Source organism: Erinaceus europaeus, chromosome 3 (genome assembly GCF_950295315.1).
Source record: "Erinaceus europaeus chromosome 3, mEriEur2.1, whole genome shotgun sequence".
NCBI lineage: Eukaryota > Metazoa > Chordata > Mammalia > Eulipotyphla > Erinaceidae > Erinaceus > Erinaceus europaeus.
This window is the reverse complement of record NC_080164.1, coordinates 144298724-144315968: the sequence shown is the minus strand read 5'-3', so window position 1 is coordinate 144315968 and position 17245 is coordinate 144298724.

Sequence of the window (17245 nt, the reverse complement as noted above, 5' to 3'; positions counted from 1 at the left end):
GATTCAGAGCGTGCTGCACCTTTTCATCTAATTTCTGATAGAGATTAAAAACTTTTACTTCAACTTTAGTAAACAAAATATCAAACATGTTTTCTTTGCTATTAGATTAAGTTAGCTTTAGTCTCTGACACTCTGTGTTAAAATGTTTTTTTTTTTTAAATTTTTGGCTTCAGATATACTGCTGAGAAATTTAGCAGGATCTTTGCATTTGTATTCAAAACCACCCAGAAAATATATAACCATGAGTGTTCTTTTGTTATTTTTTCAAATGACAGTGATTGCATTGTTAGATATGCTTCAGCACATGGGCCTGCTTCGTGTCATCATTAGACACATTTATAGAAATCTACTAAATTAAAAAAATTCACAAGATGAAGATAAAACCACTCATTTAAGACACTTTGTCTGAATTAAGTGATGATAGTAGAATATGCAGCTCTTCCTCAAGTATAATTCTGAACTGCTTTTGTGTTCCTTGGCATTTGAATATTTTATTGTCAGCCTCAAGGACTGTAAAATGAAAAGACAATGCTGTTTTTTCTGCTGTTGTACAGTGTGTATACTATTGAAGGTAAATGCTCATTAATCTTTGCTTTCAACTTATTTAGATCCTGCCTTTTTTTTTTTTTACTATAAGATGGTGGAACCCCAAGATTAAAAAATATATTTTGAAAAATGAGAAAATAAAACACAACCAAACCTCTCATCTGAGTAGAAATATTTTTCCTTTGCATGCTCTTGTTCTATCTTTGTCTTTTTGTGTACATAGTTGTCCATGAGTGCAATCATAGTTATATGTCTGAATTTTTGGAGTTGCATTTAAAACAACATTTTTTTCAGGCACAGAAATCATACTAAAACCTTGTTTCTATTTTTTATCGAAACCTGACTGTGTTACACTCTGAGGTCAGGAGACCTAGAGAGCAGGAAGCCCCACCCAAAGTGCTGAGCAAGACCTGATATGAGAGTGAATGGCTTCTACTCTGATGGTCCTTGATAAAAAAATTGAGTGTCTCCTGAAATACTTCCTGATAGAATGTCTGTGTTTCACACTGCTTCAGAACAGTTTCCACAACGAGATGTATTTCACAACTGTTGCTGCTTTCACATGTCATCATATTTCGAGTGTGTAGTAAATATGGTTGCTGATAGTAAATATGGTCCCAATTTTCCCACCACTTCTCGTATCCATGCCTGTTAGAACATGACTTTGCAGTTATTTCCATCAGGAGGTAGAATCTCTTTTCCCATCCCTGGAATCAGTACTAGACTTGTATTTATTATGCTTTGGCCAATGGGATACATCTAAGCAATGGATTACGCCTTCTGAGCTTGGGACTCAGTGGTCATGCACACATCCACTCTGGCCTGGGTCTGCCTGCTGGAGGATGAAGACATGTGGGTTAGGACAAGGCCAGCTACCTGAGACCCAGTCTCCAGGTGATCACAGCTCACCACAGATGAATGGTTGAGTCCACCAAGATGAGCAACCCGTTCAGCACAGAAATCACACATTGTTGCTATTTGGAACCACTAAGTTGCTGGTGATTTTGTTGCACAGAATTATCTTGGTATTACTTAGTATGATAAAAATACTGGTAATGCTTAACTGATAAAAAGTTCTGTCACATTTTAGGTATGTGCAATAGTCAAAGTTTCTCCCTTAGGTTCTTTCTTCCTTCCTTCCTTTCTCCCCCCCCTTTCTTTCTTTCTTTCTTTCTTTCTTTCTTTCTTTCTTTCTTTCTTTCTTTCTTCCCTTCAGGGTTATCTCTGGGGCTTGGTGCCTGCACAGCAAATCCATTGCCCCCCCTTTTCTTTCTTTCTTTTTATAGAGACAGAGAGAAATTAAGAGGAAAGGTGGGGTAGTGAGGGAAAAAGAGAGACATCTGCAGAGCTGCTTCACTGGCTTATAAAACTTCCCCCTGCAGGTAGGGATTGGGAGCTTGAGGTCAGGTCCTTGTGAATGGTAACATGTCCTCAATAGGGTGTATCACCCCCAACCTCAATTTTATGTTTTTATTTATGAGAAAGGTGTGAGGGAGAAAGAAAGTAGAGCATCACTCTGGTAGATGCCATCCTGGGGATCAAACTTGGGACTTCATGCATAAAAATACAATGCTTTATCCACTGCACTGCCTGGGCTGCTTGGGTTTCTGTTGTAACAGTACCTTGAAAAATTGGATTAGAGGGTACAGGGAGTGAACGTAGAGTTTCTCTTGCTGCCATCACCCATCTTCCGGGGAAGGTCAAAGTTTTGCCGAGATAAGAGTGGCACTGAAGAGCCCTTTGAATCTCCGTGGGATTCTTGAGCTCAGTCTGTCTTGAGGTTTACATTTTCCTTCCTGCACTAGGATGAGTGTGAGGCAAGACTGTTTTTATTTGATTTTTTTCTTTTTTTTAATCTAATCTATCAAGCCTATAATCTCCTCTCAACAGATTTTCTAGGAATCAGGGAACTGGAAAAGATAAATGAAAGTTTGAGTGTTATTGTTCAGAGAGAAATGGTCTCAATAGCTGCAAGGTAACATCTAATTAACCTCAGAAGCAGGCCAGGACCCTGATAACAGAAGTAACCAATTCAAAAAGACCTAACAAAAGCACTGGAAGTTTAAGCAATTCGTCTTTTGGGGGTGGCTGCTGCTGCTGTTATTTATTTTCCCTCCAAAACTGCTGCTGTTGTTATGTTCACTCTAACTCTAAAGATGTAACATACTTGTGTATCTTTATTTCAGATGTACAGAAAATCCTAGTACAGAATATATGCCAAATTCTTCATGTGAAATTACATTGTTGCACAGGCTCCCGTATCTCACAGGTTGAAGAAATCCCAGGTAGAGTGACAGCTGTTCAGCATCCAGCCAGAGTAACATCAGCCGGTATGATCCTGCACATGGCATTGGCTTCCTGATCTCTTATTAACAGAGCCTGACACTGAGGGTAAATTATTTGAGGAAGAGGGAGAATGGACTAAATCTACTTTCTCCATTTCAAACATTCATTTAATGTATTCCATTATAAATACACACAATTATGGAAAATTGTAAAGCAGCAGAAAAATAGAAGGGAGACAAGCAGGCTTTTATAGCCCTATGCACAGTTCTGGAATACATTTTTTTCAGTCTTGAGACTTTTTTTCTTTGTATAGTTGGAAACACTAACATACAGACTAAAGACACATGAAATCTAGACAAGGATGGGGCAAAGTAAAAAACTCCAGCGGATTTGGAAGATAAATATGTAGTACTCTGTCCTCTTAAGACTGGAAACCCATGTCATTGGGTGTGTGGTGGTGAGAGCAGAGTGTTGGGTGGGGGTAGATAGCGTAATGATTATGCAAAAAGACTCTCATGCCTGAGTCCTGGGTTCAATCACCTGCATAAACCAAAGCTGATCAGTGCTGTAGTTAAAAACAAACAAACAAACAAACAAAAAACAGAGTGCTGTTGTGAATAGACAGGCTTGGGTGGGAGGAGGACTTGCGGAGAGCAAAATTCATGGTTAATTACAATAAACGGAACAGGAACAATCTAGAAACTCCTAGGGACCAGGCACTATTCAGATCTCTCTTTAGTAACTCATTCAAACTGCCCAACAACCCTTCAAACAAAGTGTTACTATTTTTGCTTTCACAAGAGGAAATGTTAAGTAACATTGCTGAAATTCAAATTCACAGTCTGTTTTACAGCAACCTTATTCTTACATTTCATTATTTTCTTTGTTATAGTGGTGACCTGGACTGCCCACAGGCACTTTGACCACATAGAAGGAGCCCGTTTGGCACAGCTGTTGTGAGTTTCACTTCTCCACTGCTACTGCTTATTGACTTAAAAGTGTGCGCCTTGGAAACTGAACTCTCAGTGCCATCCATCACCATCCACTGGTGTTATCACCTATCAGTACCTTTTCTCTGTCCCACTTTTCTCTCAGAACACAATAAATTATATTCAAATGGCAGTCAGGGAGGAAACTTTCCTTTCCTTCCTCATCAACAAAGCTGATCGATGGGCGCTAAAGCCCTGGGGAAGCAGCATCTGTTATAACTCAAGGATCCCCGCTCGCGCCCAGGATGAAATTAACAGACACGGAGCAGTTTGCAGCTCAACATTTGTTCAAGTCTGGCACATGCACACATCATTAGCAACTATATTTGAGAAGCGAGATCAAGGAGGTGAGGAGGAGAGTGGATCTGATTAAAGGGATATTCACTCAAGAGGGAATTCAGAGCAGTTAAGTAATAGCTTCAGAGCTCAAAGAAATGAACCAGAGGGCAGAGCAAATAGCCAGGTACGACGGGAACAAGGATCAACTGACAATCTGGATCATTTCACCTCTGCAACTTTCAAAACAAAGTCATTCCACACAAGGAACTTGCCAGGGTGGCTGCTTCTCTCTCTTTGCTCTGTGCATGGTCTGTCTCTGGCAATGAAATGAAATCTTCGTGAGGGCAAAGTTCCTGCTCACTGCTGTAATCTGGACTGAGAGCAAATAACATTAAATATTTATGGTATAAGTTAACATACACTTGCTCCAAGCTTGGCTTGACCAGAGCAAGCCAAAGCAGGTCTGAGGTGTTCAGCAGCGATGAAAAGCAATTTCCATGCTGCAAGCATAGTATCTTCTTAAAAAAAAAAAGGATTGTTAATTAAGGCATTTAGGATCAGTGGGAAAGTATTAGAGGAATATGTCTAATTTGCCCACCGTTTTTCAGGGTGAGGGAAGCACAATCACAACTGAACTTTTGCCAAGGGTTTGCTGTTGGCGAAACATGCTAAATTCTTTATTAGCGTTAGCAAATTCAAGTTCTTTGAAACTGCCTACCAGGCAGGTAGACAAATATAAGTGTAATTATCCATCTGAAATCCAGGAAATTGGTGCCAGCTCCACTTAAGAACTTGCCCAGGGTTCTACAGCTAGTGGTGGAGCTGGACTTTCTTCTGCCACTTTCTTTACTGCCACTCTCAATGGTCTTCCCATCTCCCCAAGAATTCACCCTTCATTTGTGTTCCTTCAAAAGGAACACATACAGAGCAGGGAAAATGACATCTTTAAGTTCAAACTAGAGTTTTGAGAAAAAAAACTTCTGGAAAAAAGCAGTGCTTAATATCTCCCTTGCAGCGCTGGGGCTTAAACTAAAGTCAGTGCATGCACCCTACCTGCTGAGCTTTCTCCCCAGTCCCTGAAGATTTTAAAATTTTTTCCCTTAACTCATGAAGGTCTGGGTTCTGGTGGCTTTAAATGACCTTTAGAGTCAATGAAAGAGATGAAAAACTGGATTAGGCACATGCTTCTCCCCCTCCCCCCCAGAGGGGTGAACCACTGGTTTCTGGTGAGAACAAGGTTTGAACCTGAAGCTCTGTCTACCTCAGAGCCCATGGGCAGAACCACTATAACAGGTCAGTATTCTGCAGCACATGCCTTTTCAGTGAGTTCTGTGGTAAGCAAATCAGGGCTTCTAGGGCTTGTCTAGTGGTGAGCTTGCAACTTCAAGAGACTGAACATTTGTGCTCTCATTTCTATTTCTGTGAACAAGGAGCAGAAGCAGAATGCCACAGCCTTTGGGGGAGAGAATCACGCTTAGCAGTGATTATTCAGTTCTCTGCAATGTCAACTGCAGCTGAGCCGTGAGAGCTGTACCCCCAGGATCCATAGACTCAGTGGCAGCAGACACAGCAGACAGTAAAATTAGCTTGCATTTGTGCTATGCTTTCAGAGCTGAAGGAACAATCTTCTTTCTTTTTTTTTCTGTTTTATTTTTTATCATTGTATTTATTGAGGGCTAATAGTTTACAGTACAGGTGGTGAGATGTGGGTATGATTTCTCATCTCTCTACAATAGGTGCCTGCAAAACACTCTCACCTCCAATTTAAGTCTTTTTCCACCATCATGCAACCAAGTGCAACCCCAAGCCCCTCAGCCCCCTCAGCCCACTTCCTAACCCTCCCCCCAGAGTCCTTTGCTTTGGTTCAATGCACAAGTAATCAAAGTTTTACTTTGTGTTTTCCCTTCCTGTTCTTTCTTTAAGAAAGAGCCATTTTCTAGCCAGCCCTGCTATTTGAAGTAGATTGTTAATTTGTTACTGCTGTTATTTCTAAGTTACCAGTAAAAGAACAGAGATGCAAAGAGATTATGGGCGTTATTCAAGAACACAAAGCTGGCAGCTGGGTTTCTGTTGTCTTATATTTTTGTGCAGCTGGGGGACCTCTCACATTCTGACTTCAGTGTTCTGGGTTACTTTCCTCCAGTCCCTGTTCAAGGCACCATTTGCCAGTCTAGCTTCGCGGGCGGGAGACAGACGACCAGGGACTCATGACTTAGCTAGAAAGCAGTATCTCTTTATTCATGTAGCATGTAGTGCAATCTAAGCTACCTCTAATCACAATCCTGTCCTTATATATCCTGAGGCAGAAGTGTCAGGTCCGAAGAGGATGTATGTAGGATAGGGGGTGGGGAGAAGGAAAAAGCGTGCAAAACAATGAGGATTAAACCAATGCCCTGGAGGCAGGGAGGTGCTTAGTTAACAGTGGTTATGTAAATAGAATACAGTGTTAAGCAGGGGGGATTAAACCAATGAAACAGAAGGGGTCTTAGAAGCAGAATTTAGAAGCATACCAACACTTTCTCATTCAGATAAGGAGATGGGGTGAGGGGGTAGGGGTGGAGAAAGAGAGAATTTGCTAGATAGCAGGAGAAATACCATAGCACTGGAACATTCCTCTAGTGCCATAGCACCTACTGTGTAGTGCGGGGGTTTCACCCTGGGATTTTCCCCCACCCGTGGAACTTCTCCCCCTACAAGTGAGGACAGGAACTTGAACCTGGGTCCTCTCACATTGTAGTGTGTGTGTTCTACCAGGTGTACCACTGCCTGGCCCCTTCCCTGGACTTATTTTATCTTTATATCTTATATATTAAGTTAGGTGTGTTTTCAATATTATGCCAGGGCTGGTTTGTTCAGTGAATGGGTGTCTCCGTTTTGTAGATAGCTAGTAGGCCTATTTTAGTTATATTCTTAAGGGCCTGTGGCTATACTAGTTTTTTTTTTTTTCTTTTTCCCCCTGAGCCTGAAATCTGATATGCAAGCAGAACTAAGTTATTGTCTGGGGAGGTGGTATTATGGCTGGGAAAAGGACCAGAAAGCTGGATCTGGGAAGAGAGTAGCTCCCAAATATGGGAAAGGAGTATAAATATTGTTGACTGTAAACCCCATTGATTTGATGTGATCTGGGGCCCATATTCAGCTTAGGAGCTTATGTGACCTCTGCATCCATGTAGATCTGAGCTCACATTCTGTGGTCATGAGTAGGAATGTTCCAAGCTGCCCCGATTTCAGGACCCATCTTCCTCAGGTGTAGCATAGAGTATGTTGTCCATCCTCCCTTCAGAGGATGGAACATTCTCTACCTTTGTTGATCCAAGTTGAGGGCAATGTCCTATGGGGGCCCATAAAGGGTTTTTCTGTTGATGTTCCTGAGATTTTCTTTTCAACTAGAGCACTTCTCAGCTCTGGCTTACATTGGTGTTGGGGATTGAATCAGGGATCCTTGGTGCCTCAGGCATGAAAGTCTTTTTGCATAGCCATTATGCTTTTTCCCTAACCTAGATTGTAGATTTTAAGAGGTTTTTTTTTTTTTTTTTTGCCTCCAGGGTTATTGCTGGGGTTTGGTGCCTGCACTATGAATCCACTGCTCCTGGAGGCCATTTTCCCCTTTTTGTTGCCCTTGTTTATCATTGTTGTTGTTATTATTACTGTCATTGCTGTTGGATAGGATAGAGAGAAATGGAGAGAAGAGGGGAAGACAGAGAACATTCTCTACTGTTGTTGATCCCAGTTGAGGGCAAGGTCCTATGGGGGTCCACAAAGAGGTCTGTTTGTTGTTCCTGATAAAGATGACTGGTAATATTAGGCAGAGGGATTTATTCAAAGTCTAGGCCCATCATGTCTGTTTAGGAATCTCAGGACTCCCAGAATAGGACCCTAGCTGATAGGGTGGCCTGATAGTGACTAAAGAGTCATCATTAAAGTATGCTAGTCTCTTACCCTTATTCAGCTTTTGCAGTCCTTGCTTTGCTAAGGTTAGCTTTGGAGTGAGTGAGAGAACTGTAATAGGAAGTAGGTGAGGAGGGTATCTAAGTCTAAGTAGACAGTTCATAATTATGAACTTTATACTGACTCACTGCAGACTATTGTGTACTTTTGCTTTCAGGTACATTTTTTGCCCTAATTTATGGATACATGTGAGCATATGCTCTGTCTCATGGAACCTGGTCTATATCTAGAAGATACTTGGGATGATTTCAATGTTCTTGAGTTTATTGATACTGTCTTTGTGGCCTCACATGTGGTCTATCCTTGAGGATGTGCTGTGTGGATTTGAAAAGAATGTGTATTCCATTTTTTTTTTGGGTTGAAGAACTCTGAAAATGTCCAGGAGGTCTAGTCTGTCTCTCTCTTCATGTAATTTTCTTGTTTCTTTGTTGATTCCCTGCTTCGTTGATCTGTCTAGTGTGAGAGTGGGTTGTTGAAGTCTCTTACTATTACTGTATTACTAGAGATGTATTTTTGTAGTTCTTTCAGTAGGGGTTTGATGTATTTAGATGGGCCCTCATTGGGTGCATAGATGTTTATAATTGTTAAGTCTTCTTGACTGATTGATCCTCTGATCATTATGTAATGGCCTTGCCTATATTTTATTACTTTATTTAATGTCGATTGTGTCAGAGATAAGAATGGCTGTTCCTCCCTTTTTTTGTGGTCCATTAGCCTGTATGATAGTTTTCCATCCTTTCCCTTTAAGTCTGTGCTTCCCTTGTTGGGTCAGGTGGGATTCTTGCAATCAGCATATGGTTGGGTTGTGTTTTCTGATCCATCCTCCCACTCTGTGCCTTTTAATGGTGAGTTTAAGCCATTGACATTTATTGGTATTATGGATCTAAGGTATTGAAGTGCCATTATTCAACAGTTTTTTATTTGCTCTTATATATAGCAAGTGTTTTGGTGATGTTCTTTTTTTTTTTTTGCCTTTATCATTCTTTTTTTAAAAATTTATTTCTTTATTGGGGAATTAATGTTTTACATTCAACAGTAAATACGATAGTTTGTTCATGCATAACATTCCCCAGTTTCCCATTTAACAATACAACCCCCACTATGTCATTTATCATCCTTCATGGACCTGCATTCTCCCCACCCACCCACCCACCCACCCCAGAGTCTTTTACTTGGGTGCGATATGCTAATTACATTTCAGGTTCTACTTGCATTTTCCTTTCTGATCTTGTTTTTCAACTTCTGCCTGAGAGTGAGATCATCCCATATTCATCCTTCTGTTTCTGACTTATTTCACATAACATGAATTTTTCAAGGTCCATCCAAGATCAGATGAAAATGGTGAAGTCACCATTTTTTATAGCTGAGTAGTATTCCATTGTGTATATATACCACAACTTGCTCAGCCACTCATCTGTTGTTGGACACCTGGGTTACTTCCAGGTTTTGGCTATTACAAATTGTGCTGCCAAGAACATATGTGTACACAGATCTTTTTGGATGGATGTGTTGGGTTCCTTAGGATATATCCCCAGGAGAGGAATTGCAGGGTCATAGGGTAGGTCCATTTCTAGCTTTCAGAGAGTTCTCCAGACTGTTCTCCACAGAGGTTGGACCAGTTGACATTCCCACCAGCAGTGCAGGAGGGTTCCTTTGACCCCACACCCTCTCCAGCATTTGATGCTGTTACCTTTTCTGATGTATGACATTCTCACAGGAGTGAAGTGATATCTCATTGTTGTCTTGATTTGCATTTCTCTGACAATCAGAGACTTGGAGCATTTTTTCATGTGTTTCTAGGCCTTTTGGATCTCTTCTGTGGTGAATATTCTGTCCAAGTCCTCCCCCCACTTTTGGATGGGGTTATTTGTTGTCTTGTTGTTGAGTCTGGCAAGCTCTTTATATATGTTGGTTATTAAACTCTTATCTGATGTATGGCATGTAAAGATCTTCTCCCATTCTGTGAGGGGTCTCTTGGTTTGGGTAGTGGTTTCTTTTGCTGTGAAGAAGCTTTTTAATTTGATGTAGTCCCATAGGTTTATAGTTGCCTTAGTCTCCTTTGTAATTGGATTCATTTCATTGAAAATGTCTTTAAAATTTATGTGGAAAAGAGTTCTGCCAATATTTTCCTGTAAATATTTTATAGTTTGTGGTCTAACATCAAAGTCCTTGATCCACTTGAAATTTACTTTTGTATTTGGTGAAATACAGTGGTTCAGTTTCATTCTTCTGCATGTTTCAACCCATTGTTTCCAACACCATTTGTTGAAGAGACTCTGCTTTCCCCATTTCCCCACTTCCCCATTTCCCCATTTCCCCAAAGGTCTGGGCACCTTTGTCAAAGATTAGATGACCATAGGTGTGGGGCCTCATTTCGGGGCTCTCAATTCTATTCCACTGGTCAGTGTGTCTATTCATGTTCCAGTACCAAGCAATTTTGATGAAAATGAACCTATAATACAGTTTGAGATCTGGGAGTGTGATGCCTCCGGTTCTGTTCTTTTTTTCTCAAGATTGTTTTGGCAATTCTAGGTCTTTTCTGGTTCCAGATAAACATTTGTAGCATTTGTTCTATTCTCCTAAAAAATGTGCTTGAAATCTTGATGGGGATAGCATTAAATCTGTAGATGGCTCTGGGTAGTATATTCATTTTGATGATGTTAATTCTTCCAAGCCATGAACATGGAATATCTTTCCACTTCTTTGTGTCTTTTTCAATTTCCTTGAGTAGTGACTCATAATTTTCAGTATACAAGTCTTTCACTTCTTTGGTTAGGTTTACTCCTAGATATTTTATTGTTTTTGTTGCTATAGTAAAAGGAATTGATTTCTGGATTTCAATTTCTTCTAACTTAGTGTTTGCATAGAGGAATGCCACTAACTTTTGAATGTTAATTTTATAGCCTGACACCTTACTGTATTGCCTGATGATATCCAAAAGCTTCTTGCTGAATTCCTTAGGTTTTTCCATGTATACTATCATGTCATCTGCAAATAAGGAGAGTTTGACTTCTCTTCCAATCTGTATCCCTTTAATTCCTTGCTCCTGCCTGATTGCTATGGCAAGAACTTCCAACACTATGTTGAATAGTAATGGTGACAGTAGGCATCCCTGTCTAGTACCTGATCTGAGTGGAAATGCTTCCAGTTTTTCACCATTGAGTATGATGTTGGCTGTAGGTTTGCTATATATAGACTCCACTATCTTCAGGAATTTTCCATCTATTCCCATTTTTTGTAGTGTTTTGATCATAAAGGGATGTTGTATTTTGTCAAAGGCTTTTTCTGCATCTGTTGATATGACCATGTGGTTTTTGTTCTTGCTTTTGTTGATGTGGTGGATCACAATGATTGATTTATGTATATTAAACCAACCTTACATGCCTGGGATAAAGCCCACTTGGTCATGATGAACAATCTTTTTGATATACTGCTGTATCCAGTTGGCTAGAATTTTGTTCAATATTTTCGCATCTATGCTCATCAGAGATATTGGTCTGTAGTTTTCTTTTTTGGTTGTGTCCCTGTCTGCTTTTGGTATCAGAGTGATGTTGGCTTCATAGAAGCTGGCAGGGAGTATTCCAGTGTCTTCAATCTTCTGGAAGACTTTAAAAGTAGAGGTATTAGTTCTTCTTTGAAGGTTTTGTAGAATTCATTTGTAAAACCATCTGGTCCAGGACTTTTATTTTTGGGGAGATTTTTGATAACTGTTTCAATTTCATTAGCAGTGATGGGCCTGTTCATGTTATCCACTTCCTCTTTACTTAGTTTTGGAAGTTGGTAGATATCTAGGAAATCGTCCATTTCTTCCAGGTTCTCTAGCTTGGTGGCATATAGTTGTTCATAGAAGCCTTGCATGATATGTTGAATTTCTGTGGTGTCTGTTGTGATATCGCCTCTTTCATTTACTATCCTATTTATTTGGGTCTTCTCCCTTTTTTGTTTTGTGAGTCTGGCTAAAGGTTTGTCGATTTTGTTTACTCTTTCAAAGAACCAACATTTACTTTCATTGATCTTTTGTATGGTTTTCTTACTCTCAATGTTATTTATTTCTGCGTTCTTTTTAACTACATCACCTATGAATTCAAAACACTCACTAAAATAGGGCTGGAGAAATAGCATGATGCTTATGCTAAAGACTTTCATGCCTGAGGCTACAGAGTCCTCCATAGGAACACCAATGAAGCAGAACTGAGAGTGCTCTGGTGTCTCCCTCTGTGCATCTCATTAAAATAAATATACAAGATATTAAAATAATAAATATTTATAAATAGATGGAAAACAAAACAAAAAAAACAGGTGGAAACATCCAACCTTTGGATGGTCTCATTCATATATGAAATATACATATGGGATTAAATGGCTAAAATAAATGGGTTTGTAGAAACAGAAAAATGGTACCCAAACCATCTTCTGGACTATGAGAGCTGTGGTGTCTAGGTGGAGTAGGGCTTAGATAGACCTTTGATGGAAAGTGTGGTGACCTACTCTTCTCATGTGTGGGTATGAAATTATATTCCTGAAATTTTATATTTTTGTAAAAATTTGTTAAATCACTAATAAAGGAGAGGGAAAAAAAAGTAGTTCCTGCTTTTGAAAATATAAGTGTACATTCTTCTCCATATCCTTTTGTTCTGATTCCGAATGCCCTAAGTCTCACTACCCCACTTCTGTTCCTTCAGTCTGGGCCTCTTATTCTTTAGTCCCTCTTTTGATAAATGGCACTGTGTTTAAGTAAAAAAAAAAAAAAATCCAAGAATTTACCTCTCTTTCTACAGTGGCAGATACACTGTAAAATGGGTCTTAGTGGTGTTCACAATCCTGTGTAAAATCCCCCTTCCTGTGAATGTGGGCAATGTGTGAGATTTGCTCCTGACTGACAGAAAACAATGGTGGTTAGAAGCCACTGCTGTTAACAAAATGTGAGGTTGGATTTATAGGGATGCATAGGTCACGTAGGCTCCTATGCTGAATATGGGCTCCAGATCAGATCACATCTATGGGGTTTACAGTCAACAATATTTATACACCTTTCCCATATTTGGGAACTACTCTCTTCCCTAATTGAGCTTTCTGGTCCTTTTCCCAGCCGTGACATCATCTCCCCAGACAATAACTTGGATCCTCTTGCATATCAGATTTCAGGCTCAGGGGATAAAGAAAACAAACAAACAAACAAAACTAGTATAGCCACAGGCCTTTTGGAACATAACTAAAATAGGCCTACTAGCTATCTACAAAATGGAGACCCCCCCCCCCCCAATTCATCTGCACCATTAGGTTCATGATTAGTCAACAACTTGTTTGGCTTTATATGTTAACTCTCTTTTCAGCCACCAGTTCCAGATGCTAGCATGATGCTAACCAGACTTCCCTGGATAAACGACCCCACCAAAGTATCCTAGAGCTCTGAGTTCCCAGAACCCCATCCCAGTAGGGAAAGAGAGAGGAAGGCTGGGAGTATGGATTGACCAGTTAATGCCCATGTTCAGTGGGGAAGCAATTACAGAAGCCAGACCTTCCACTTTCTGCATCCCACAATGACCTTGGGTCCATACTCCCAGAGGGATAAAGAATAGGAAAGCTATCAAGGGAGAGGATGGGATACAGAGTTCCGGTGGTGGGAATTGTGTGAAGTTGTAATCCTCTTATCCTATGGTTTTGTCAGTATTTCCTTTTTATAAATAAATAATAAAAATAAAAAAATAAAATAAATAAAAAAAGAAGCCACTGTTGTGGTCAGGCACAGAAAGTTATGAGTTCTGTCCCCCTGAAGATTTTCACTTTCACTGAGTTTGCTAGGTAAGCTCCTATGTTGGGTGGTCAGCAAGAGACTGATATAGCTGAATTCTACCAATAACCATGTAAGCTTAGAAGTGAATCCTTCAGATAGGAACCTAGCTCTGGCTAACTGCCAGGTGGCAGCCTAGTGAAATATTCAGAAACACAAATCCCCAGTAAACCAGAGTGCTCTAGACTGAGAATGGGCAGAGGACCACACAACAAATGGGAGTTGGAGAACAGGAAGGAAGCACAGAGGGCTTCTCTGAGAGAAGGCCCAGCTCCAATTTGGATGGATGGAGCCCTGGGCAGCTTAGGACGCTGTTCGGCTTCTCTGATAGTCAATCAGGAAGTACTGGGCCTCCTATTGCTGAGCAGAAGCACCAGAGACACCACCATAAGCAGAACCAGGAGCAAGCATGGCTTTAGTTTCTTCTTCCTGGAAGAAAAATGGAGTAAAAGCACATGTCAGACCTGAAACCAAATCATGTCCAAAACTGCCTGACTCTAAGGGGGAGGTGCAGACTCCTTTGTTCATTACAAACCTTGTTAATCTATCTTCTTGCCTTATCATGAAATTATTGATTGGGTAGCTTGCTACCTGCATCTGCCTTAGTTTACAGTTTAATTTGGTCTTAACCAGTCCAGGGAATAGCTCTAAGGAAAATGAAATCTCTCCTTAGAAACTTATGTTGGCTTTATTTTTTTTTCTTTTCTTTTTCTTCATGTCGTTAAAAAATGCAAGTTTTCATCTGGAAGCTTTATCAAGCATTTCAAAATTATGTTTGGGTGTTTGTTACAACTTGCCTGAGGGGGCAACATTTATGAAGATTTTCTTAATTTCTCCATGGTTTTCCCAAGTGCGCACAAGAATTTATAATCTCATTACCACCAAATCAAAGAAATGCAGTGATCCTTCGAGAGGGTGTATATGGAGGAGGGGTAGATAGTACAAAAAAAAAGGAAAATGCTTCATTACGCATTATTCATGAAGATGGCTAGAAGCTGTGTTTGCAGCCAACACATCTGTTAGACTATGTTTATGTGTCAAGAACTTTGGATGAAGGGGAGACTGGACATGCCTGGCCCCTCTAGTCATCTGTTCCCAGATATTCCAGCCTCCTGCCTGGTTCCCTGTGATCCTAGGTGGGGCAATATTAAATCAGATACTTTTTTTTTAAATTAGTGACAATGATTGACAAGATATAGGATAAGAGGGGTACAATTCCATAAATTTCCCACCACCAGTGTTCCATATACCATCTCCTTCATTAGAAGGTTCTCTATTCTTTATTCCTCTGGGAGTATGGACCAAAGGTCTTTATGGGGTGCAGAAGGTAGAAGGTCTGTCTTCTATAATTGCTTCTCCACTAGACATGGGCATAGGCTGGTAGATCCATATTCCTAGCCTGTTTCTATCTTTCTCTAGTGGGGCAGAGTTCTGGGGAGGGGGGTTCCAGGACACATTGGTGAGGTCGTCTTTTCAGGGAATTCAGGTTGGTGTCATGGTAGTATCTGCAACGTGGGGCTGAAAAGAAGTAAGATATGAAGCAGAACAAATGGTTTAACAATGATTTAATAATAATGTCCCTCAGTTTCTCTCTTTCCTTCTCTGTCGTCATTACTTAGGAAAGTAATGATGAGGTAGATCGGCAGATAGATAGATAGGAATTGACAGTTAGTTACACACAGAGAGAAAGACAGCTAGACAGAAACAGAGAGAGAATATGTGTAAGACTGACACACTAAGGTAAGGCTTCCTTCAGTGCAGTGGGATCTGGGCTTGAACCTGGGTCATACACATGGCAAAGTAGTACACTACCCAAGTGAGCTATTTTGTCAGCCCTTCCATGTATTTCTCTATCCGACTTTCCCTTCCCTAATCAAGATGATAGAGATGGGATTGGAGATTGACTTCAACATTTACAAACCTGAATCTGGGTATACATCAATGAACCCCCAAGTGTCTCCGTACTGCCCTAATTTATGGGAATTTATCACATTCCCCTAAACTAGCCTCTTTTACTATAATGAACTTCCCAGCCTGCTACTATAGACTTTTGATAAGATGATTTACTCAACGTGGATATTCATTTCTCTAATTTTAATGTTTTCAAACTCACAAGCAAACAAACAAACAAGGATTTATCAAATCCTTGCCATGTATATCCTGTTATACATTTTTGGAACATTACTCCAAGCAATCCTTATGACACCCCAGTGAGGTAAGAAGATTATTTCTCATTTCTGAAAAGTGAATTTAGGCTTGAGAAAAATAAATTACTTGCTGCTATCAACTTGATATCTATAAAACCCCAAATACACAGGGTGAAACTTAATCCCCAAAGTGGTGAGGTTTGGAGGTGGGGCTCTTGGGAGTTTATTAGATGATACAGATAGGGCACTTATGAAAGGGTGTGGTACCCTTATAAGAGACCCCAGAGAATTCTCTTGTTCCTTTCACCATTTAAGATTAGCAAAAAGATCATCAGAAGTTGGCCCACATTAGATACTGAGTCAGCCAATGCTTTTATTTTTACTTCCAGCCTCCAGGCCTGTGAGAAGTAAATTTCTGTTCAAGCTTCTGAGTCTGTGGTCCTATATATCAGCCCAAATAGACTAAGAACTAAGATGCTGTCTAAATGTCACATGTAAATGAAGAGCTAGGGTTCAAGTTCTGATTCCCAGTCTGTTTTTGCTTTAAAAGACAAATAAGTTAAAAAATATACAGGGACATCTGAAAAGATAGATAACATAGTATTTGTGGCTTCTAGTTCTGGAAGCTGGAATCTCAGATTAAATATTCTCTTTTCCCCTTTTTGTATTCTCTTACTTTAACTCTTGTGTTCTTCCTTTCACCCTCCCTCCACCTCTCTCTCTTACTCTTCCCTTTTTTACTTGCTCCATTCATTTACCCAACAAATATGTACAGAAAGCATTCTGAATCCCCACACCTATGGACATCTAATCTTTGATAAGGGGGCCCAAAGGATTAAATGGAAAAAGGAGGCTCTCTTCAATAAATAGTGCTGGGAAAACTGGGTTGTAACATGCAGAAGAATGAAATTGAACCACTTTATCTCACCAGAAACAAAAATCAACTCCAAATGGATCAAAGATCTGGATGTAAGACCAGAAACAATCAAATACTTAGAGGAAAACATTGGTAAAACAGTTTCCCACCTACACCTCAAGGACATCTTTGATGAATCAAACCCAATTGCAAGGAAGACCAAAGCAGAAACAAACCAATGGGACTACATCAAATTGAAAAGCTTCTGCACATCCAAAGAAACTATTAAACAAACAAAGAGACCCCTCACAGAATGGGAGAAGATCTTCACATGCCAGACATCAGACAAGAAACTAATCACCAAAATATATAAAGAGCTCAGCAAACTTAGCACCAAAAAAGC